This window comes from Camponotus floridanus, unplaced genomic scaffold (genome assembly GCF_003227725.1).
Source record: "Camponotus floridanus strain SB8 unplaced genomic scaffold, Cflo_v7.5 scaffold28, whole genome shotgun sequence".
Taxonomy (NCBI): domain Eukaryota; kingdom Metazoa; phylum Arthropoda; class Insecta; order Hymenoptera; family Formicidae; genus Camponotus; species Camponotus floridanus.
This window is the reverse complement of record NW_020229414.1, coordinates 522,803-548,384: the sequence shown is the minus strand read 5'-3', so window position 1 is coordinate 548,384 and position 25,582 is coordinate 522,803. Positions and strand designations below refer to the sequence as shown.

Below are 25,582 nucleotides of genomic sequence, written 5' to 3'. Positions count from 1 at the left end.
TATGAGATGTTCGATAATTGACGTATGTGTATTGTAATATCCGACGATATTGTCGGAAAGTATAAAATAATTTTTGCTCTACACAAAAATGTAAACGAGATGTAAACAGGTCTCAACGATATTTAAAATTATAATTATAAATAATTAATATTATATTAATATTATAAATAATTATAATTATAAATTTATGCTTACAGAAAATTTGATCTCGTCCAAATTATATTTATTTGTATTCTATTTTTTGAAATAAAAAAAAACAGAATTTTGATGAATTGTGCTTTATAAATGTATAAAGATATAATAAACTCTCTTAATTTGTTTAAATTTTAAATAAACCTTAATATTCTTTAATGCTCTTCATGTTTGTTTTACATATATAATAATACTTAATTTAAGAACTTGAAAATGAAAATTACGGAAAAAATGGTGCAATTAATTGTCATGGAAGAAAAAATTATTTCAATTATTTCAATAGTCGGCCCTGCTTAACGAATGCGTCCATCCGACCATCTCCGTGTTCACGGACACGAGAAACAATTGTCGGGGATCGATTTTGGATGTGGGTCGGTCCTACCCTAGTGCCGAACCCCGCGGAAGCGGTTACGTACGACCACCACGTTGTCTCTTCGTTCGATTGGTAGAGCTCGAGCATGAGAAACCACTATAGGACAAGCTGTGTACACCATCGCTAGCCCCTATCCATGTTTGTATGTGTGTACTTATGCAACGGGGTAATACATGAGTAGCGAAACGATCGATATTCCACGGTGTGTATTCGCATATACTATACGATATGCACTCGCCATCCAGCAAAGCTTTTACGTGGCGAACAATGCGCTTCTATCATGAACAAAGACATATTAACGTAAACATCAGGACGAGACAGCATGATCTAAACAATCGTCGCCTCTCGCAAGAAGTTGTTAAGTTTCATAATAACGTGGAAAATTGTAACAAATAAATTTGAATAATTACAATATTATCGCAAAGACTTACTTAAATTCAATATTTTTCTTATTGCAGACATTCGGTTAAATAAATTTTCCGCCTATCTAAAATGTTGTGATATTATATAAAATTTGACATTGAATAATTACTAAAATGATTGAAAAATGTCTAATTTTTTTTTAAGAGTATAAGATAAAAATTAGCTGGAGAATCCTGTTTTAATATAAAACGCGAATTTCGCGACTCATCGTATAAATAATTTTTATGTATGTATATATAACAAAATTTATATTCAAAAGAATTATAAATATATGGAACAATATATGAGTGATATCAAATATGTAATTTGTTCTCAAATCATTATCACTAGCATACTTGTTCTTTTACTTCTGTTTATGATTTCGTATACGACAAAGTATACTCCATCCTGTTTCGTATGATAAGTATAACACGTATTAAAACGACGTGAAAATTTACCGGCCAACGACGTCGCGTGTAGATACTAACCATAAAAATAGATCGTAAAAGTGAGAGAGTAGTTATTGTGATACAAAGTTCTCTTGATACAAAGTTTTTCTCTCTCTCTCTTTTCCTCTATCTTGGAGTAACAACTTTGTTGTTTCCTTACAGATCGCACAACTTTCCACGTCGTTTGTAAAATTAGAAAACACGGTCAAAACATCTTAAAGATGACAACAAAGCGCACTCTCTGTTAAAAGATATAAAAAAAATATTATATACACACACATGAAATATCCCAAAATCATTAGAATACCAATTTAAAAAATGTAAATTGTTTTCAGCTTATTATTACTGATTTCCCTTGTTTTCAGCTTATTATTACTGATTTGTTTTACAATTACATTTAACAATCTTTAATATAACAATTATTTGTCATTATTTTTTTAAATTATTATTCATACAAAAAATTATTTCTATTATCAAATTTTTTTTTAAATTACTTTTATAGTTTTCTCCCTTGATTAGAAATATTTAGAGAACATTTTTCTCTTTCACTTATTAAACAAAGTGAAAAAATGCGTACGCGCGCGCTCCCCTTTTGCTAATCTTATTTTCGTACTAATCGATAGCGCTTACGCGTCCCCGAGGTAGACAAAGGAGCAACCATTGCGAAGTACAAGGTAAAAGTTTGCGCGCGTTGAAATTAAAGATAGAAGAGAAGGTATACGTGAATCTCGAGTTATCTCGTTGACGTTACATGGGTGGAAACCTAAATGCGTCATCTTTATGAACATTGACTAAATCCAACCAATGCTTTAAATTGATCTGACACTTGACATGTGAGACATCTAATTGAAGAATTTAATTCGCGAAAGTGAAATCGTGAAAATGAAAATTATCAAAATATTTGATTCATAATAATAATCGTATTAACATTTTCCACTTAATTTATTTCACATATTATAAATCACTGTACATGTAAAAAATATAACTTGAAAAAATATTGAAATTTATTTCTACTGGCGAAAAGAGATAAAAGTATAGAGATTACGAATAAAGTTTGAACGATAGATTACAATCACATATTGGAATCTGGATTGAATGATGGAGTTTCGAAACTTCCTCGTGTCATGACAAGGATCGCAAATGACTATAATATCGCACGAAAAGTACGAATCTAGCGATTTGATTTCTGTTTTTAAGCGATATTAATCTTCCGCTCTATTTAAAGTTTAAGATGTATATAATCAAAAATCATTTAAGTCTCGCAAAATGATTTAGATCCGCGTACTTCATTTATATATCATTATTTATAGAACAATCATAAAATTTTATTCCGATTTAAAAGTTTATTTAAAGTTCGAGTTTATAACTTTAAATTATATATATTTATTTATTTATAAAATACTAATTGTTATCGCACATTTTATAAAACTTGCAATAAAGAAAATTCAGACAAATTCCAGTTCTTTCAATTATCTTTTAAAGGTGAGAAAATTTAAAAAAATGTTTGCTTTTATTCTCTTCACAAGGAAAAGATTAATTTTTTGTTGAGCAGTGGAATTGGCGGATTTCCGTTGAAGACGTGTCGTGATTATAGGAGCGGAAAAGCTGATTAAGAAGAACTCGGTTCTCTTTCTTCTCTCGTTTCAGCCAATGTTTCTCAATCGCAAAGCAAAACGGAAATGCGGAAACGTTGTCTATTTTTCCTCGCTGCTTAGCAGTAAGACAGACAGGAGCCTCTCTCATAATCGCACGATACGCGGTGTGTGAAGGCAAGAAGAAATGTCCTTGTTTTCACATTTTAATCCTCGCTGTTCGCGCTATCAGCTCTCCTCCTCCGAGAGAAGAAGTCCAGACTTTCGCCAAGTGTGTAATTCATAAAACATTCAGGTTATAGTATGATGGAGGTTTTATTACGCGGCAAAACGCACGCTGCTGGATTCTGTTTTTCACCTCGATCTTTAGTACCAGAGGAAACCCCGGCTTCTTGTTGGAGCTTTCAATTGCACAATGATATATCAAACCTTGACGCACCATTTAATAGATAAATGAATACGCTTGAGAGAGATTTTAGTTGAAATTCAAATTAATGACGTTTAAAACAATAACTAAATATAATCGATAATTAATACAGTTACTATAATAATTAATAATTAGTAATAGATCGAAATTGCGATTTTATTTAATTAAACATTGATGCGGGTTATTGAAATGAGATATTTTGTGCGTGTAAAATCAACATAAAATTTAAACAAATATAATTTATTATCGCAAGAAATGTTGTGAAATAATATATCGTGAATAATATGAAATAATGTATTGAATATTAATAATGCCATATATTATACATAAAAATATGCGCCATTGCTGAAGGATTAATAAATTTATTGAAGAGCAAAAGATAAATTTTTAACGAGAAAATGTACAATAATAAAATAATGTAAATAGACAATAAATTTTCGTTGAGAGATTAAAAATAATATTTGGAAACATCGATTCTATGAAAAAAAAGAAAATGAAAAATTTATATAATTTCTTGTTTACATAATAAAATTTCACAACAGAGATATATAAAATTATTATTCTTCGTTCGTTGTTATTTTAGCAAACAACCAGTCAACAAACAATCAGTGAACAACTCTCAGAAAACTATGAACAAACATACACAAATACTAAAATAATAATAAAACTTAAAAACTTTCGCTCGGCACAGCTCTACGTGACTAACTGGAGAGGAAATGTACTTTTATCATTTCCGACAATGATATAAAAATAATATTTTACATTGTAGTCGTTGTATATTTTCAGTCGAGCTCACAAACAATGGAAAATGACAGATGCTTTCAAGGAATTCAACGAGTACATGCCAACAAAACTCTTACTACAAATTAACGTCACGGTAGAAGAAAAAGAAAGAAAAAGGGAAAGGACTAAGAAAGAGGGAGTTTAATCGCGCAGGTTCCCGTGAAGCCTAGACAAAATAAGGGTCTAATACGCGTTCTTCCATGATTGTTCCCGCGCGCACGAGGATGAGATAGGACGCGCGTACTTAGAGGAGAAGGAGGGTCTTGCCAACAGTCATGACTGACAATGAGTCACGTAAGGTCCATGAGTCACGAGTGCACCTCTCAGGGATCGAAGAATAGACGTCGTTAAGGAATACCAGCCTGAGAGAGGTGCATCTGGGTCCGCTGTGAGACCCGGTAGGGCTTGCTTTTTCTTTGCTACAACTTCTTTGTATCAGCTCATCGGTTATTGACACGTGGAAAATAGAGCGCTCGAGAGATAAGTCATAAAAACAGGGTAAAGACATCTACTTCAATTCCAGTGTTCAGCATATCTTTTTATACGTAGCTCTAAGATGGAGAGACACGTATAAAGTACCTTCGATAAAGTCCCCCCGCGTTAATAATGGTCGAGATATTTTTTGTTTCTCTCTTTCTTTCTTTATATTTCAGTGTATAATCTCTGAATAGATTTATTTTTGTACATAAATCGAAAAGATGAAAATATCATAATTATTAATGTGTTAAAATTAAGTGTATTAATGTTTACGATAAGACAGAAATATATATCTCCACGCATATAATTATTATTTGTATTTATTATTACTCTAAATATTTTCTTTGTAATGTGATAAAATTATATTATACAGATTGAATAAAACGACAGAATAAAAAGAGAGAAAGTTTAATTACAAAATTAAATAAAAAATATATTTTTTTTATTATGAGGATGATTTAAGAACTTTAATTACAAACATTAAATTTTCATATAAAAGCATGCTTCTTCATTTAGGACGCTAAGTGAAATAGGAAAATTTGAATTAATGTCTCGTTACAAGACTCCAAGGCGCCATTCTGTCTGGATCAAAGCATTACCAAGTCAAAAATGAATAAAATAGTTCTGGGGTCATCTCGTGTACAAAATACTATTCGCCCCGTTCGCTATCTCGTGAATTACGTATCTCACTCAAGTGGAGCGGCAAATCGCTTTACTTCTTTCTTTGCTCGCGCCGCGTCGGACTGTTCAATTTTTCTCCTTATCCGCTCGATGCAAGCATGGGGAAAGCCGTAGAACGCGTTTTGAGATACTCCAAGGCCTCGTCCGGCAGTTAAATGGGATCGACTTCGCCTCCATTCTCGTCGTTTTATATTCTTGCTTGCCTACTCGCTTGCCTGTGCTCTGCTTAACGCGTCTCGTGAACGCATACGTATATTCCTGCTCTGCAAACCCCACACTTCTCCTAGCTTTATCCTTATCTTCCGCACAGGTATGTGGGAAAAGTCGAGGAAAACGAAAAACCTGAGAAACAATCCTGGAAATCCAAAGCCGAGACTCACGAATCTTTTCTTTTTAGCGCTTTTAATTCGATTTAAGAATTTGTGGTTTTCTTTTAACCACAAATTCTTAAATTTAATTTGAATTCGATGTTTTATACGCAAGTAAATTAAAAGACAATAAAATTTAATTTTTATCTTATATTAAATTTGTATCTCATATAAATTTAGTTTACATAAACTAAGAAAAGCTGTGGAAAAAATTGAAATATATATAGGTACAGATTAATTTTGACATTTTTAAATTATTTTGGTTTCATTATTATTATTAATATACAATATCTCGTAATATAATATTATAGCTTTTCAAATTTTTATCGAGCTTTTTTATATATTAATATTACTTTTTATCATTATTAGTATTAATATTTCGAATATTAAAATATACATTCTTTCTTATTTATTTCTGTTTTTCATTAGAGAAAAAATAAGAAATTTATTACAATCTATTAAGAATTTAGAGTTTCTGCTGTTTGTTGAATAATCGAGCGTTTGATGTTTGAAACTTCCTGTGCTTCCCTTGTGCTTCTAGGAGCGTATTCCGAGAGAATTATAAACGACTGGATGGTCAACCTTCCGGGGGAATATTAAGAATTCAGAGAGTACCGCATGGTTCGCCGCATGTTCAAGCATATAGATGTGAGAAAGCCATTATTGCGCGTTACGATCTACTACCAGCTACCAATAGTCCTACACGATATATCTACGAGCCGAATACTCCGAATATTTCGCTCGTCGCGGACACTAAAACCCATGAAGCTTGTTATGGGTTGTCATCGCCAGGACACATCGTTACATTCTACATGTTAATTATAAAGCTTAATTAATTGTCCGCAAATTACCGCGTAATAGGATACAGGGTACTCCATATTTAACGAGCCACTTCTTGTCCGTAAATTCCTTGGAAAGTCAAGTATGTGTCAGGGAATATAAAATGAAATTATTTAAATTTTTTAATAAAATAAGATGTACATTTACGCATAATTGATGATCAAATGTTTTGATCAACTAGCGGCATTATTTTTTACAAACTTTATTTACAAATTATTTTCATCGGAATTATCATCACTTTTCATAACTTATTAGTAACTGAGCCTCAAAGAAATTTTATTGAAAGACACTTTCAGTTGAACGATAAATAATCTCTATATAATTTATTTTTAATAATTTATAAACACAAAGAATAATTAAAAAAGCCCCTTGATATCTCTCAGCAACAAATTCCGTATAAAGAATAATACTAAAAAATCTTTGTAAAATATTATATAAATTTCTATCATTTTCTGTAAAATTTATGTATATTTTTTCATTTATATCGAACAATCCGTAACTTTTTATTTTAACTTTATTTTAATATTCAAAAAGAAATCCATTAATTATTATACGTTATTATATTATACATGGTTTGTCATTTTGAAATTCCCGATAATCAGATATTCCATTTCAAATATTCGTACGAATCGAGTGTGCACAAATCGGTTTGAATAATCATTAATAATGTAAAGGTCTCCATGGTCGGTAAGCCGTATTATCCCGTCATTGTGGTCGAATGCTTAAGAATCGACTTTCACATACCGCCGATATCGAGGGCCCAGATCTAATCATGGCAAATCTATGCGCGAGCATAAACGGGCGGGCGTGAAAAACGCGGCCAATGTCGAGAAGGTGTCGACACGATCATTGCATTACATCGGGCAGGTGACGGTGCACCGTACAGACTCTTAAATCGATCCCCTTACTCCCAGACTCGGGAGTAAAGCGATTAACTTCGCGACAGCGAGCAACGAGAGGAGAAAAGATGCGAATAGAAAAAAGGGTGAATAATCATGGAAAAAAAGGGAGAAGCTTTGAAGCAAGAACATAATTGACGCAGAATAAGCAAAATAGACTTACAACTAGAGGAGATCTCCGAGAACTTTCTTTTCTCAGATAAAAAAAAATTATCTTATATTTTTTTAAACATTTCAGATGGTTGGTTAAATCCAAACCATTTAAACTATATAGTTTCGTTTAACATTCTTATCGTTCAATTTAGGGAATAAAAAAATATTACAATTTGACATTAATAGAAATATAATATTTTGAATTTTTTTTCGTTATAAATTATATACTATGATAATAAAAAATTGCTAATGTAAACGATAAATCTTTATACAAGTTTTGGAAGATACTAACTGTACGACAGAGACGATAGATTCAAAAAGACACGCGGGGCAATTTTAACGCGGGGGTGGTGCGCGAAGCGCTATAACGTAGGGTAAACGTCTCTCTCTTCCATCGGGCCGTGCTAATGCTTCGAATCTGCTCGGTCTTCCGGCCAACGCGCCGACAAAGCTTTGATACTCTTGTACAGTCGGAAAAAAGATCGCGGAAAAGACTGAGATGACTTAACGGAGAGGGATTACCGGAGGAAAATGCGGATAATGAGATTGGAGAAAATTGTAATTATATGCAAGATAATTTGAAGAATACTTAAAAGTAAGTTGAATTTGTGCAGTAATAATTTATATAATATGTATGCGTATGTTAGACATATAAAATATAAATATACGGTAAATATACGATATTTAATATACATAAACTTGATATATGTTTACGTTACATATTTCGATACGCTGAAAAAAAAAACTTGGTTGAAAAAGGCAAAATTTGTTTTGTCCAACTAAATATATTGTTCGATACGTTCAAATAAATATAACTAAAATATTCCGAAATAATTTGTTGATGTAAACAAACCTTATTTAAACCATCAAAACAGAGAGTTCAGTACAACAATGTACAATTATTACAATATTTTTTTGGTAATATTCAACCAAATTTTTTTTCAGTGTACCAAATATCAGTCATCATTCGATAGAACGTAAAAATTGAAATTTTTTTATTAAACTATTTACAAATAATTTAAAATTTTTCATAAATAATTTTATTTTCAAGATTTAGAGATTTATATTGATTTATATTGATTATTGAGAAGATGTTATTAGATGCATTTAGTACATCAATTTACATACACAAATCATCACAATTAATTGATTTTTCAATTGAAAATACCATGTTATCAAGTGATTCCTCCGGTTTTAACATCCTTACATTTTTAGATATCTATCTAAAGAAATGCGCAGAGATCCGGAACTAGAACGAACGGTTTCCCGTAAATTCCCCGGGCGCGTGTAAATTATGCGTGGCGCACGATTCGACGATATTTTTCTCGCGACATGTTGAACGCGATAAAATTTGACCCGCGCGCGTCCACGTTTACATCTTAATAAAGAGCACGCACGCAATTCCAATTTGTCGACTAGCGATCTTCATGTTGTGAAATTCCGCGGATTTTAATGGAATTTCACAACACGCGAGAGTTTCGCGTAATGCAGTCACTCAGTGCATGCGTGCATCTCTCGATGCCGAGCGAAAAATTCTCATGCACGATACATTTCGTCTCGCAAAGTCCCAACGCGATGGCTGCTACACGTTTTTCGCGTTTCCACTCGTCGGATCGGATTTTCCATATGCACACACCGGGGGAATATCATAAGAACGAATATGTGGGCGAGAGGGCTGCAGGGAAAACTCTCTCGTCGAGGGTAGAGATCGATCGATGCGCTCTCGCCAGTTCGCCCGGAAACTCCGTCCAGAAATAAGCCAACGAGGGAAGAAGAAGATGGGGAGAGACGACGAACGTACCTTTAATGATAACTCGTGCGAGGATTCGATCAGCAATTTTATTTTTTTTCTCCTAAGAGTCTCTAATTCTAGCTTTAATCTAATCTCTAGCTCATTTCCTAAATTATAGAATATTTATTTATGTAATGCACTTCCAAATCGATTAAGGTCATAACGTATTATTTTCGATTATGATAAAAATAAACGGATTTCATTTTAATAACTGAACAATTCTTTTAATTTAATATTATATTTTAAATTTGAAGCAAGTTTTCCTCGCGGATAAATTCGCTAAATTCTTATTCTAAGTATCCTGTATTATTTATATATTCAGAGCGCACATACACATATACATATATATTACCTACATTATTACTACACAATTTAAATTTTTTCTTTATATGCTTAAAATTATTATGCATTAGAAATCAATATTTTTTTCCACTCGAAATCACCAAATTCCCAAATTGCACATTTTACCTTTCTCGTTACGGCACTGCACGTAACAGCTGTATATTATTTACGTGCATTTTCGTCGCGAGTATTACGTGTTGCTCTCTAAAACGAGATGGTCATAATTTCCGGATTATAGCGCGATCATCCGGACGATCCATCGTGGATATTGGCGATTTTCAGGTTTCTGGAACACTTAAACGTAGTTTCAAGGGTCGGTGCCCTGTTCCCCCCCTGGCGCGACTAGCTTACACGCTGATCGCTCGATATCCCGAAGCTGTTGTTAGGTCGAGCTTAAGGCGACTTCCTGGCGGGCGAAAACTACAACACGACTTGCCGTTGAATTGACGCTGAGCTCAATAAGGCAACCCTTGTTAAAGATGAGTTGGCAAAAATTATGCAATCGACATACTCATCGATCTTCAACGAAGATGCATTTACCGCTTCACCTTCCTTCTGTTACAACAGATCTGTCTAGACATCTTATCTGGACTAGATAAGTTAGACTTGAGAAAAAAATTATCAGAAGAAATACTTAGTTATTTCTTGAATTATGAAAACAATGTTTATTTTTATTATTAAGAAAGAGAATGTTTAAGCATGTCATCTAAATAAGAGATCTTTTTACAAATTAAGCAGGTATTACTTTGTAGGATGTGAAAATAAGTAGATTAATCTCTTCAGAATGTTGAAAATTAATAGTTTCTAACACATGATGCTTGATTAAAAAAAGAATCACGTTAAATCAGAAAGAATACATCTGTAAATTTTGTATCAACGATTTTCGACACGTCTTTCTCTTTCACGCGATCGCCATTTGTGTGCCTGACCCTACTCTCGACGCTACTGTGTGAAAGACTCGAGGGTAAAGTAAGTAGGTACTTGAAGCCGACGACCGAACTATTGATAGCACTACCAACGTGGCCGTTGAGAGATTCGTCTTGGCCTAGCTTTTTTTTAGACGTCTCTATTCGACTTTCTGCGTGGGCATAAACACGCGCCTACTCACATCATCATCGTCATCGTAGATTTTCCAACTTGGTTTAGGAATAACTTTAGCTAACATACGAGCTTGACATACGAAAAATCGCGTATTATACTTCACTGACAGATGCACAATACCAGTCGAGTCGCTATCATTTATTCGCGTTGTATCGCGATACGATGTAACCGGTTAACGAGCTGCGAGCAACATTTCTATCGCCCGTGGACTGTATTTTGTAATATCAAAACAGGATAGCAAGAATCGTGGAATTAATTATTTCCGCGCGCGATTATTCTTTAACATATAGATAGACATATATCATGATTCAGTGAAATGTTTCTCTGAGAAGTAACTTTATTAAAATTTTATTATTAAAAATTTTATACTAAAATTTATTATTATTTCTGAGAAATTTATTTATAAAAATCTTTTTGTTTTATTTTATTAGGAGAAATTAAAGTAGAAAATTTTTGCAATATTAAGAAAGCATATGAATATTTGCTCTCACACACAATATATATGATAAAATGATAATGATTTTCTAAATTATCTGAAAGTGAAAATTTATTAATAATTCCGATGAAGTATGAAATTGCCTGTTTATTATTGTGCCGGTTGGAGTGTAAATTACACTCAATTTGATCATTTTCGAATTAAGCATATTTGATACATTAAATATATTTAAAATATATTTAAATATATTTAAAATCAAGCAAAAATCAAACATAAAATTTTAAAATTTTTAAAAATGTATAACAAAAACAAAAATATTTTAGTATATATTAATATACAAAATTATAAGTCAATATATTATAAAGTTATACCATTGATTATAAATACGTTACATATAATTAATACATTATATAATAATTATATTATATTCTACAATCAAATTATATATGATACATTAATTTAGAAAATACATCGATATTCATTAATAATCGAACACAGACAATTTAATTAAAAATGTAAGAAATTCTATTGAGAAAACAAACGATCTAATATCTATCGATAAACAATGGCGGTAACAGAAAATCCGACACGATAAGAGAGCGCACGTTGTTAACCGCGAACTCAATCACGAAAATCCACCGACGAACCTACTGAAACGAATTGTGTGTACGCTTTGGTGTAATTACGGTCCTCGATATTGTATCCTTGGTCGCATTAGCAGCTGTGATTTTCGATAGGCAGTGTTGTGCCGCATATACAGGGGAACGCGATCGATAGTTCACAATATAGTGTCTGTGTATGCACAATACGTCGCGCAAACTATATGCTGTTTTAACGCTAAGTAATGCGATCAACATGCAAACTTCTCAGTTAATATTCTTGGATTAAAGAGTGAATATAATTTCTGTATTTAACGTAAAATTAACGTAATAACTTCAAACACGAAAGCGTAAAATCGTTTCTCGATATTAAAACTGCGAAATGAGCGTGTCTATAATTTGACAGGTAATTAATAATACTTTTTGAAATTGTAAAGTTTCAGTTTATATTACAATATATCTTCGAAACAATTAAATCTTTTATATCACGTAAACTAATAAATCCAAAGATAATTAAAAAATTAAATTGTTATTATGTACAAAATTCCAAAATATTTAAGTGAAATTTGCATTTCACGTATAAAAAATAATAAAAATTTCTTTAATATATAGATGTAAATATAAAACAATACGATTCTGATTTAAAACAAATTGTAATCTTCAGCCACGCATAGAATAAAGAAATAAAATTGTTTTCAATGTATATGTGAAACACATCATTCACACACATACTAAATTGAAAAGACTTCATCTAGTTGATCTCGTTTGAGGCATTTAAGCAGTAGAAGGGCGCGTTGAGAGACGTGATAGGGCGCTTGTGCTTGTTTACCGATACTTCGACAGGAAGCTGAAGCGGCATATACTTCAACGGGGCAAAGGCATCGCGAGCGTCAATAAATCCGCGTGTTCATAACCGCGAGAGAACAAACGAACGAACGAGCGAGCTTCCTCGTTGCCGCACGAGAGACGACGATCTGAAGCTACGGCCCTGGAAAATTGCTCCGCTTTGGCCGAGAGACAGAGGGAAAAAGAGGGAGAGAAAAAGAGAGAGAGAAAGAGAGAGAGAGAGAAAGAGCGAGCGACAGAAAAGTAAAGGGTGGTTACCGTGCGCCGTTGCCGGTGTCTATTAATGTCGCGGGCCTATTTCCGGATATATCTCGTTGCTGTGCGAAAATTTACCTCCCTCTTGCGCGAGGAACAGATATCGATCGATACCGCGCTCGCGATGCGCGGTCGAACAGGGTTAGAAAGAGAGAGAGAGCGAGCGCGTGCCTTTGCCGCGCCGATTTCGTATAGTGAAAAGGAAGAATAAAAATAAGAAACGAGGCAAAAGAGAGAGAAGAGAAAAGAAAAAAACTTCTTAGGACTTCATAGATTATTTATAGACAAACTTGCTATTCTCATCGCGCATTTAATTGAAAAGATTGTTATTTAATTGAGAATTCTAGTTTTAATTGAGAATTTAATTTTAATTCTAATTTCAGATTTTTATATATAATTTATTATAATTTTTCATATATATCACACAATGTATTATAATTAATTAAAATTTGAAATCTTTTGTAGATGAAACATTTGTCGTACTTTTTCTCGTCATTTATTTAAAAATATTATAATATGTAATTTTTATTCTAGATTTTAATTAAATATACTCTCTATTTTATTATAATGTATTATCTAAGCAATAAGAGAACAGGACTAGGTGCAAAGAAAATATATATTATTAAAACACTCTCTCTTATATATTAAAATAAAATCTTTAATAAAAAAAACATACATATAATTTATTATAAATTCCATTTAAAATAAATAAATTATATAAATAACATCTTGACGCTAATAAGATTTAACACTTGTGTGTGTAATATATCAACTTGAATATCTTTTTATATATTTAAAGTTTTTTCGAAAACTATTTCCACCTCCATTTTATTTTTTGCTTATTTTTATTTATCTTTATCGATTAAATTTACGTAGGATAACGACTGGGAATATGACATATCAATTTCCAGCGTATTTTATATAAGAGAGATTCGCGAATAGATATCAATACCGATGCAAAAATCGATAAGAGACGCGATTTCCGATATTGCACAGCATTGGATAAACGTTCGTATATCAGGAACGCAAGATACTTCAGTTCGCGAACGGTATATCGGATGAACGAACAAATTGCTCGATTGCAAGTCGCGGCACGGTCGACCGATCGATGCTGCCGTAGAGATTTCGCAGTTACGGGATGCATCGCGAGCGAAATATCAATTTTATCTCAACCGGACGCGAGTACACTAAAATGCAATATGCATTAAGTAATAAAAAAAAATCTTAAGACAGTAGATATATTTCATAAAACACATGTAAGAGAATTGTTTGCAATAAATTTCAATAAGCCAAAATACACAATACATAAAATAAAATAAATAGCATAAAATACAAATGGCATAAAAAAACGCGAGCTAATTTTTATTGTGACAAAGGAAATATTGTTATTATATCGTTAGTAGTTATAAAAACATGTAAAGCAATAGAAAAAAGAAGAAGAGAGAACTCATATTTTTAAGAGATCACAGCTGCAGTTTATGTTAAGATTAGATAATATTAGTTGTTGTATTTTATGCTCTGATAAAATCCTGCGTATACATCCTATTTCAAATAAACATATCATATTCCCCCAAAATATGACATATCTTTACGCAGAGAAAATATATGGAGTAAATATTGTAATCTTGAATATAGTGTAGTTATTGGGGGGACATATTATAACGATTAGCTTTAAAGAGCTTAGTAATCTTTATCTGATAAAGCATTTTAATCGTGATGTTTTTATGTATCACTTTATACCATAATATTTTATACAAAATAAATAAGAAATAAATGTTTTTTATTAAACTTTTTTAAATACCAATAAATTAAATTAAATTCAAGAATTATTATTAGAAGTGTTACGCTATTAAAATAACAGTACTATTTAAGTATCTCTTAAATTACTTGAAATTTTAAAATTTATAAAAATAATTTAGGCACTATATTTTTTTTACGATCAGTTATACTATTATGTATAAAAATTTATGCGCAATCAAATAAATAAATTTTCATAATACACAATTAACATAAAATGAGAATAACAATTTCATCTATTATGTGTATATTAATTAATTTCTTCTATCGAAATAATCAAAAAAAGCAAGGAACGCAATGCAAACAAGATTGGTATTTATCGTTTTCAGCAACTTTTATTTAATTTGAGAAAGAGCCCATTTTCCAAATGCCAATGACCAGACGCGAAGAAGTATCATAAAACATTAACCGCACCGAGCCGAGATACGAGGCAGAGATACGATAAAGAACCTGTAAAAGCACGAGACGAACGTACGTGATGTTAAACGGGTGAACGAATCCCGGGTACGTTTCACCGTCGACAAATTGCATGCGTAGACAAAATCGAATGCGAGAGCAAATAAAAAAAAAAAGAAGGTTGGTGGTACCGAATCCCAAATCTATTTTTCGACCATCGTTAACCAAAATGCCACCTGGCATTTGTTTTCCTCGTCAATAGGAAACAAGGGGACCTCGAGTACAGCATTCACCACGTGGCGCGCAGATGGGCCCCTGGTCGGTTGTTCGATTGTACGCATTCATGCACGCGAGCACGCATATTAAATCCTTAAAGCCTCGAAAATATATTTTTTTGACAATTGATAAATAACCTCGGAAAATGAAGTCGGTCAAATCAACAGAAAGAGAAAAAAAATGATAAGACACATTGTGTATTTTCTTCGAAAAAATATTTATATTAGAAAGTATTTATTATATACTTGAACGATTTGCAAACGACTCTCTATATATGAAACATTTTATATATATTATTTTTATATATAGTATGCGAAATACAAAGATTTATTAATTTCTTTTGTTGAAATTACCTTATAATTACTAAAAAAATAACTCAACAACGAATGTTTTTGTAATTATAATTATTGAAATTGTGATATGAAATTAAAACATCCCATATAAACATCTGTTTTTTCCTTTTAATTACTTTTTTGTGTGCGAGTAACTGTAGCAATCACCGCGCACATACAATGGGCGGCGATTCGTTTGAAGGACTCACGGTCGAGGCCGATTCGAGGGCTGTTAACCCTGCGATAGATGAATGACGAAATGGGACGCGACTGGAGTCGAGTTGAATCGCGATATCTCAGAGATTCGAAATGGAATAATCATGAAAAGTAGATTGTCCCGTTTATTTCGATGTCATGAACCATTTATTTTGAACATGATATATGCGAGGATATTAAAAATACTTTTAAAATAGATATATCGACACATCAGAAAAAAAATATATTCATATTACTTGTATTGTCTTATTTGGAAATGTAATCTATATTTCAAAGTATGTTGAAAATTTGTAAGTTTAATAAATTTAATTAACAATCTGTTGTTACTTCCACTATACGCTCTCATTGCATCTTAATCTTTCTTTTCAGAAAAACTATAATTTCTTGTTAGAAGATTCGCTTATATTATACATACGTTTTTTGTTTAAATTTTATATTTCCAAGATATATAAAAGAAACAAGATATAAAAAAAATTTGATTCGAAAGTTGAAATGTTCAATTAAATTGAAACAAAACCATGAAATCTAAAATCCATAATATTGTTACATCACTATCTTTAAAATAGCGAAAAATTAATCGTGCTTATTTAAATTCCTTCAATATATAAAGAAGATTGATTTAAATTGATTAACGCCTTCAATATATAAAGAAGATTGATTTAAATTTCACTGAAAGCAGAGAAAACGCAAGAGTCCATGATATGATAAGTGTTTATAATTATATTATGTATTACGCGAAATCGTTATTTTTTTTAACTATTTTGTTTTTTTTAACTATTAATATAAAAAGAGATACATTTCTGAAGTACCAAGAAAAAGTTGATTGCCGCAGCGCGCATCTCATGCGCGACACGTCACTTATCTTCTCTCGTGGTATGCACTTTTGATACTCGCGGAGTGCTTTTCGTGTCATCTACGCTCTCTCGACGCTGTCATCCATGCAGGGCGATGACTCGCAGAGACTCGCGCGTGTTCCTTTTGAAAAGCAATGGCTTATGTTTTATTTATTCCCGTGCCCACACACGTCTTAGACGCATCTCGACCGAATTCTTGTCCTTTGTCGCCTTGCTTTCGAGATATCTCGAGAAGTAATATAGTAATGCTTTGCGTGCGCTCAGGACCACGAAATATTACATTACTATTCCTCTCTCTCATTCTCCTTAATCCAGTAATGCATCTCATGTGAGAAATATCCGCAGATATATAATCAAGAATCTCATGTCCATGCTCCATTGAAAATGGCAGAACTGAACGCATTTTATCGTGTTGATTTTATCATCCGTCCGTTTATCTCTTGTCTATCTATTTATTTAATCGACTATAAATAAGGCTAATTGTAAACATAACTCTACTACATTTTCTAAGTGAGATTCGCATCTGTATTTCTGTCGAGTATCTAAGCAACATTGAGATAACATGTCTTTCACGATGTATATCTTTCTGAAATTTGATTAACTCTTAAATTAAATCGACATCTACAATCTTACAATTCACTCAATACGATATAGTCCGATTTAATCCTTAGCTGATGATGTGAAAAAAATCGACATAATTAATGAAAGATCTCTTTCAAAATTCCTTTATTTTTTATCTTTTATATTTTTTATTTTGGATGATTTTTTCATTGAGGCGTCATAAAGTAAATTATTTTTATTGATTATCCAAGATATCTAGCACAAAAATAAAAGCAAAATTATTGTGACGAATTTATTTATTCGTTTCTCAAAATTTTAATTAATCTTTTCTTTAATTTATTTATTCATTTCTCAAAATATCGAAGGAAAACTCAAAGGACTTCGCACATTTTATATGAAAAAAGTAGATTCGGTCAAATTGGCTGAAATTGATCAAAAGTTTCCTCAGATAAAAAATCCAAAAATCAAAAGTATAAAAGATGATTTGAAGCGGGTGTATTGAAGTTTAAAAAACGTCTGTTTTTGAATACATAGATTAAATTAATATATAAATGTTTTTTAATTAATATATAAACATTTATATATTAATGTAATCTATATATTCAAAAACAGACGTTTTTTTTTAAACTTCAATACTACCCACTTCAAATCATCGTATCTTTTATACTTTTGATTTTTGAACTTTTTGCCTTAGGAAACTTTTGATCAGCACCTAAACTACAACATATTTCAACTTCAGCCAATTTGACCGAAGCCACTTTTTTATATGAAATGTGCGGGGTCCTTTCGGAATTTATAGGACTTCACTTCCTTATTAAAAATTCAACTTAAATCGCAAAACAATATACGTTTGACAGAATAAAATAGCATTGTCTCTTTTAGTAATGTTTCTCTTTTTTTATTTCTTTGTTCTTCTCTTTTTGTTTGTCTTTTTTTTTTAAACATGTCCCAATATAAAGTTAATCTAAATGTTTTGAAGAAGTTAGATGAAAAATGTTATATAAAGTTACTCAAGGATCTGACAAAAATTATTTCGTGGAAAAATCGTTCCATTGGGTGAGATCTAACCGTAGTTATTCCAAGTAAGGATAAAAGTAGAGAAAGAAAAAGAGCAGACAGCGTGAAGCTCCGACCAAATGAAAGATCGCCAGCTGACTTGCGTCTGTTGCTGAAACCGCCGCCTTGACGGCAAAGAAATTATTGGCTACGCGGCCGATAAAATTGAGTCGTTCTTTTCCCCTTGTTTCTTTCACACTCGAGTGCATCGATCTACAAGAAGATAGGATATCGATCCAAGCATCTTTCAATGACTTTTATATAACTTGTGTGTCTTAAGAATGAGTATAATGTATGCTTAAATTCAAATGCACATAAAAAAGAAACGTCACGAATATCTACCGCGGTCAATAATGTCAATAAAGTCAATAATGTTAATAACGTTTTAAAGAATTCCGATAATTTAGACTTGCTAATGTGATTTGCTCTATATTAAATATTATTAATTATAGTATTTTTTAAAAAATAAAAATTAAAATATATAGTATAAAAAGATGAAAAAGCACCTTAAAAAAGACAGATATTTATAAGAAAAAAGAAAAAAATGAACTTTCAAAATATAAAAATGTACAGTGTATAAAATATACAGTGTATAAAATAAATTTGTAAATTACAATTTTATTCTTTATATTGTATATAACAAATTTATAAAAACAGTATAATTTTGACTCCGATTTTAATGTTACATATAAAAATATACGAAAATAATTTTTCGATTTATTCGTAATACTGTAAATCAGATAATTGGTTTAAAAAATATATATATATTTTTCTTATTTATATATAAATATTTAAAAATAAATTCATAGAAACTACACCAATTTTTATTTGTCACATATAAATGTTTCTAAGGTAGATAAAAATTTATTTGGCATATTTCTCTTGTTATTGCTATACTATGCTACATGTGTACCAAAGCATTAATTATTTGATTTCTTTTTTAACAACTTTACAACTTTTTTTAATTGAATCCGAATATAAATATTCTCTATAAAAACAGATTTCATCTTCAGTATTTTCCTCGTTCAAAGCTTAAAAATTTTCTTAAGTAACAACAACGCACGACCTTTCTTAAATAAGATATACGTTGAATCACAACGTCTAAGCATCGATACTAGGTCACCACGACACGGTTCGATGAACGCGATGTTCACATAAGGCCGGCTTCTTAAGCTCGTGAAGAGCGTCTTAGCGCACTGAATACCGATGAGGCCTTCGCATTGTCAGATAATTTCTTAGTTCCGTTTACACATTTTTCACTCGTATACGAAAGAGAGAGATAAAAAAAACGATAAAGATGAAAAGCATTTCACGTCTTACATAATCTATTCAGTCAATGTAAATCAATTATGGTTCTCTCATTGTCAGTGTAAAAAGACTAGGCTCGTAAATTATAAATTTTACATTTCAGGCATAATTTTGTATATTTTTTATTTTGTAATTCTTGTACATTAAAGTTATTAGAAATCGCGTAGAGTATAACAGTTACAAGATGAAAATTTTCTATTAAAAATCTTCTCGAGAAGAAGAATAAATGCATAATTTGTGAAATAATGTAGCTCAATGCGAGATCGAAATACGTAAGTTCATAATTTGCAGGAAAACGAGAGAGAAAGAAATTTGCTTTAAATATAAAGACGCTTCCAAAGCGAATAGAAGCACGGGCTTATAAATTATGGACTTGGAACCGTTGGCACCAACAAGCCACTTGCAGCTAACTTTAAGCGAATTTTCCTTCTCTATCCATGCTAAAGATGCAGCTATGATATAAAAAGGAATATAACGGACTGTCGCTAAACCCGATTTACTTTATTCAACTGTTGGCGCAACCAAATCCTCATTTCGCTCTTGATCCAACCGCGATGCAAATATCGCATCGCGCGGAAACTCCGCGACGCGATATTTGCATCGCGTTTACAATGCTACATCATTAACAGTTGGAAAGTGGTTCTACGCCTTTTGTTCACGAGCGAATGCTGATTAAACTTTGTCCCGGCGTTTCACTTTTACGTGTCGCCATCGTTACGCTCCTGCTCTCGATTGTCGCGTGCGAGCGCTGAAAGTTCGTGAATTCCAAGCTTACGCTCGCCCGATTACAATCAAGAATTTTCGCGTGAAAGGATTGCAAGTTCCAGGATCTGAAAGACCTTGCAGTAGAACGCGATTATACTCTGTGCTATTGTATGCAATTATTTTGTAAAAAGATACTTTACAGCTTTTTAATAGTATCATTATTCACCTATTTAAAAATTCCTATCGTGATATCAAATTTATATATATATATATATATATATATATATATATATATTTTTTTTTTTATATATTACACAATTAAAAAGTCGATTTTTATTAAAACATTAAATATCACATAGTAAAAATTTAATTTATCCTTAAAAAAATAATAAAATAAAAAAGTTTATTAGAAAAACATGACTTAATATTTTAAAGTGAAAAAGTCAAGATTATGTACAATAACAATTCGCGGGGGAACAGCAATTTAATAACGCTTCCTCTGCTCTCTTTCTCTCTTCTCGATGAAACCTCTGATCATTTCGTATGCATTCAATTATTTCGCGAACGCAACACGCATCGTGCCTCGTTATGGGTTAAAATCGGGGAAACAACGAACGAATAGAGAGAGCTGGTATAGGGGAGGCAGTCTCCCCTCATAATTTCAATCGTTCGGCAGATTTATTCTCTTCGTGTTGTTTCAAACGCCGTCCGACGTACTTAACAACACATTGCGTTCCGTATAAACAGTGATTCGCAAATTATAATAAACATAGAACGTTATCAAATTCAGAGAGACAGCCATCTCTTATAAAAAAATATATACTAAATCAATAATAAATATATCATTAATAAATAAAAATATATCATCAATAATAAATATAAATAATTTGACACAATTAATGATTACAGTTTCACAAAGATCAATGTAGAAATAAATTCTAATTTAGATTTGTAATGTGGGTAACTATATAATATACCTTTATCGCCCGCATAAAAGCTAAATCTGATACGAGAATTTCTTATAAGAGATTGTTGTGGAACACGTCATAATTTATTATACAAAAACTCCTTTAAAAAGTTTCTAATGATAAAATCTCGGTAATTAAACTCAAAATTGAAATTTTAATTTTGTTAAAATAAGGTATTTAAAAGTATATATAAGTAAACACACACATAATTAAGTTCTATTTTCACATTTTTAAAATTTTACAAGAATTCATTCACCTTTATTCATTTACAAATGAAAATTATCGAATTTTTAATATTCCTTCGCGGGAGTTTTCATCTTATCTTTAAACGCGATGGATCTCGACCGTCCCTTGCATTACTCGCGCGAATCATCGTGTATAATAGCCACGTTACCGCGTCTCCATCTTTGTCACGGGGTCGCACATTGCCGACGACGAGAGATCGCCAACATAAAAGAGAGACTCTCGATAATTCAACGGAACAGGGCGAAAAAATCAATAGTACAACCACCCCGATGGTGGCGCGCGGACGTTGCCAAGAGGGACGGTTTCGCGGGGGTAACGAGGGGGGGAGAGGGTGGCAACAGCCGGGGGAGGAGGGGAGGCGGAAAGTCTGGGGAGCCCCCTAACTCACCCGGACACGCGTGCATATATGCGAGAGAATGCTACGCTTTCTACCGCATATACTTAATGAACACACGGCGACTGACACCCGGTCTGCCGACCGGCGAACGGCCAACTCTCTCATCGTTTATTTCCTTTTTCTGTTTTATCTCTCTCTCTCTTTCTCTTGCTCCTTCTCTTTCTCTCTCGGGGGAGCGCAATAACCTTTCAGCCTCTGTTCACTTCGGAGGTACGCCGTCGCTCTTCAGAGAGCCACCTAGCCTCCGCTTGTCTCTCTGAAACGCACGAGGTGCGAAGGCGGAATTGAATTGAATTTTTTCCGGGAACCATTTCCGTGTTATTTTACTCGCGTAACGATAATGAAAAAATTAGCAGATAGAATTGAACACGCACACACCACTCGTTTAACAGTTCATATTTATCATATGTCATTCCTCTATCCTCAAGTAACACGTGATATATGTAAATTGTACCTGAAATGAAGTTTATAATTTATGAATCTAATCTACACTTACGATTCATTTGGTGGTTGAAAGTATTGACTACGTAAGGCGTATGGCACGTGAAACGTTTCTCGTTTGTATAATTTAATTATCGGAGCATTGTTAATTAAATAATACTTTAAATATATATAAAAATATCGTAAATTCTCCGCAACAATGTGTATTCAGTGACTAAATTAATCCTACAATCTGTGATAATATGAATCATTCCCAGATAATATTTGGAAGATAAGAAATAGAGGGAGATTATATTAGATCTTTTATTATATATCTGTGGATGATTCATGTTATTACAGATTGTAGGATTAATTTAGTCACTGAATGCACATTGTTGCGGAGACTATGTTCTCGAGTTTATGTTCTCGCATTCGAACTAATACGATAAACAAAGCCATCCTTCGCAAAGTGATGTGTCTGATTATGCGCAATTAGGTCATCGCGATATATATTCCTTGAAACACAAATATACACAATAATACTGCACGATTATTCCAGATAAGTAATCGTGCAACAAAAAGATAATAAAGCTAATAAATGCCAAAAAATTGGATTTATCTCTTAATATATCAAAACATTTCCCATGAAATTGCATTCTATAAATATTGCATTCTATAAATATTTATATATTTTTCTACATATATATCTGCGATAAACGTATTAATTTCAAAAAATTGGAATATATATAAATTTCTTATACACGTGCTTTTAATGTGTAATACGAAAGTATAAATTAGCAAGTAATCTCCTCGCATAAAATTCAGCTCGAAGGAAAATAAATATCGCTTTTCTTAAAGTAATGGACCACGTGACAATGTCGTAGAGTATTCGCCAAATTGGGTCATTAACCACTTTGAAGTTGTACAGTACCGAAATAAGATCACAGGGCTTTCAACGTCATTTAGAACGCAGCAAGCGATCCGAAGAGCAATACTCTTTTAGATAACATCGTAGATCTTTGCTTCTTCTAAGGCTCTAAAGTAGATTTACGTAACATAGTTTATTTCAAAAAGAGTTATTTAAAAAATCTAAAAAATATATTTATTCTTTCATATTTTCTTTTTTAAATCTATAAATTTATGATGTAAAATTTCTGAAAAATCGTCTGAAAAATAAAAATCTAGAATAACATTTATATTACATGATATTGAGATCTGTAATTATCTTCCAACTATCTTTTCATTTTAATAAACACAATATATCAAACAAATAACACACATTTTTAATTCTACAAATAAATTTTACAAGAATAAATAATTCTATAAAAATTAAAGCTAGAAAAACATGTGCTCATTAACCGTGAAAAGAGTTTTAAAGTTAAAATCAGTTACATTGCTGAATGGCGGTACCAATTTCAGATCATTCTATGCATTAAAAACAATGGATAAAACGGAATTACCGGTTTAACGAGTTAACATTCAAATTGATCGTGAAATAAAAGCCCCAGCGTTTAGTCGACCGAGCTCTCGACGCGACTGCGTGCACGATTTTCATGTTGAGGCTGATCGAATTGTGTTAGCATTAGCGCTGAATCATTAACGAGGGGACGGACCAACGCGTATACAGATATCATGGCGCCACGAATTCGCCGGCAAATCAGATAAAATCGTTCCTCATTCTAGGGTTTGCGGAAATAACCGGGCTTCTACGCTTTACTCGTTTTTGCGATTATATATCCAAATATACATATTTAATCTCATATCTCTATATCATCAAAATTTTTACTTCAAAATCGATAAGAAAGACGATAGCAATCTTCTCTAACTTAAAATTATTATTAAAATATTTTTGTCTTATAAAATTTTATTATTTTCGTATCTATTTCATGAAAAAATCTTGTTAAATGTTAATTTGTTATTACATTTCTGAAAATATTTTAATGAAAATATATTAATTATTTCTTATTGAAAAGCCATCCACGACAAATAAATCGTCGATCAAAAATTTATGTATGATAATTTTTATTTTAATTATAATAATATTTTAATTACAATATAGTGTAAAATTAATATTTTTACAAGAATCACATTTGTAATTCTTTTATCTCTTTTAAATTTTTTATGTCTAGACAGTGCAATCCTGTGAATAGTTTTTTTTATTCAAGCAATATTTATTCTGCTACGTCAATTTTATGTTCTAAAATTTTCCACACAACATATTCTTATGTCATAGATATTCTTTAAAAATAATTTTACAGGTAAAGAAAGTGTATGATAACATATGTTATTTTGTGACTATCTTTCCTCGATGTTATCCCGACTGTATCTCAGGAAAAAAAATAAGGAGGAACACATATTTTCTCTTTCTTTCACATATACATACACACATACACAAAATGTATACAGCATCAAAATATAAGTATACACAACAGAAACGTTAAAAGTGACAGAGCAAATGGGTCTTATCGCCTTTTGAGATACAGAAAGGCCCGAAAGTACACACTTTGACAACACTTTAACTTATAAAAGGAAATCGTTGAAACGAAAAAAAAATCCATTCCGTCGTTCAGTAAATCGTAATTTTCCGTGACTTAAAGTAATGAAAAATCCAAAAGAGAAAAGTTAAAACGGCAATTTGCACTTGCCTAATTATTTCATTTCTCGTGCGAGAAAAATCTAGTTTTTATCATCGCTAAGAGATTACTTGTACCAGAAATTTAGAAAAAAAATTCAAGAAAGTTAATTGAAATAGTGGTTATATATTCAACAGATGGCTTTATGCTGTATACAATTAGTAACACCTATTCGAAATTCTGTTAATACATATATTAAAGACTTAATTATAGTAATGCTTTTAAATAAAATAATCTATTTGTCAATTTAATTTATAAAATGATGCATTTCTATTAATTTGTATATAATTAGTAAACATGCCAAATGTATAAAACTGATCAATATGTACAGAAATTATTTAAATTAGAAAAATTAGAAATAAATGAATTAGAAATAAATAAAATTTTGGAAAGAAGATTCGAACGAAATT

The 25,582-nt window shown here is 31.7% G+C and overlaps 1 protein-coding gene across 4 annotated transcripts in view; it reads right to left on the bottom strand.

Moving 5' to 3' along the window:
• LOC105252079 (tyrosine-protein kinase Src64B) overlaps nt 1-25,582 on the bottom strand; it is a 36,204-nt gene that overhangs the window by 5,136 nt on the left and 5,486 nt on the right. The window lies entirely within an intron of this gene.